This window comes from Argopecten irradians, chromosome 11 (genome assembly GCF_041381155.1).
Source record: "Argopecten irradians isolate NY chromosome 11, Ai_NY, whole genome shotgun sequence".
Lineage (NCBI taxonomy): Eukaryota > Metazoa > Mollusca > Bivalvia > Pectinida > Pectinidae > Argopecten > Argopecten irradians.
In genome coordinates, this window is record NC_091144.1 from 2704985 (window position 1) to 2706379 (window position 1395).

The following is a 1395-nucleotide window of genomic DNA, read 5'->3' on the forward strand; positions in this document are numbered from 1 at the left end:
CGCTTTTATCCCATAGACTGCTATGTTAAGTCTCAAATTGAAGTGATATTACTTTTATAAAATTTGAAAATATTATTAGTTAGACTTCATTTAAATTGATATAAATTACAGATCGTAGTACTGTAAATGCCGACCAGGATACATTGCGCACGGCTTCGAGAATCATAAATACTCTAGTTTTGTTTAAAAAATGTGATAAAATGAACCTACAAACTGACTCATTTGTATGTTATAAACTAATTCCCAAAATTGATGACAAAAAAATTAACCAGAATACGTATTTTTTTGACACTGAAAATGGACGAAATTCGGGTTCTCGGCTGTACTGTAATGGCTGCCGTGGGCTTGGGGTAATCTACGAAAGCAAATGTTTAATTTTGCACTAATCATACATTGTAAGGTGTTTTATCAAGTAACACTTCGAAAACAGTAATAACTTATAATAATATTTTGGGGGACTTTGAATTTGCAATATGTCTGTCAATGTTATATGTAATGGCGACCGTGTTTTCTCGTAGCGGTCGAAAATGGAGTATAAACAGAGTAAAATATATGAATACCATATGTTTAAATTAGTATATTATTGTAAAATATTTTTATTTACACTTTTTGAAATTAAAATAACGCAATAGTTCTCGGTTTGCCGTACTATTTATTACAATAAAATGTAAACAAACATCGCAAGCGGCTGTGTTCCCACCATGTTAATGTGTACAGATATACGGAGTTGTACCTTTGAGCGCCCGAATGTACCTTTGTGTGACGTCGACGTCATCGCCATCTTTTCTGAAATCTCCTCATAGGAGCGAGAAAAACGGACCTATTTTATTAAACCGTGATTATTTTAATAAATGGGTTCTATACAACATGAACAGATATCTTACCTTAATGAGAAATAATTTAAAAAAATAGGTCCGTTTTTCTCGACCGCCGAGTTCATACCCTTGACACTATAATACATATATGTATACTATTGGTTAAAAATTTTCGTGCCAGGTCCCTGTGATAATAAGGCGTCAAACATAGTGGCTCTCGTCTTTAATATATGCGTAGATACTCTTCACCTGTCAGAGCACTGTACCATCCGCAACTCACATACAACACATCCCGACGTCCGCCAAACATTTTATCCATCCGAAACGCACTTTATCCACCCACTTTCACTTTACACTTTACTACGTACCTAGCGCTGGAGATTCATACAATTGTAGTGGGGCGGAGGATGTGAAACACAACATTAAACATAACAAATCAAGATCCAATAAAACTGTTTTTTGTTTGTTCTTCTTTTAATGATAATTCCCAACAGTTCATGATGCATACGTTGCGTTTATATCAAAATAAACCACGCGGTATTTTTTTTTCATTTTTTGTTTTCCGGATCTTGCACACGGC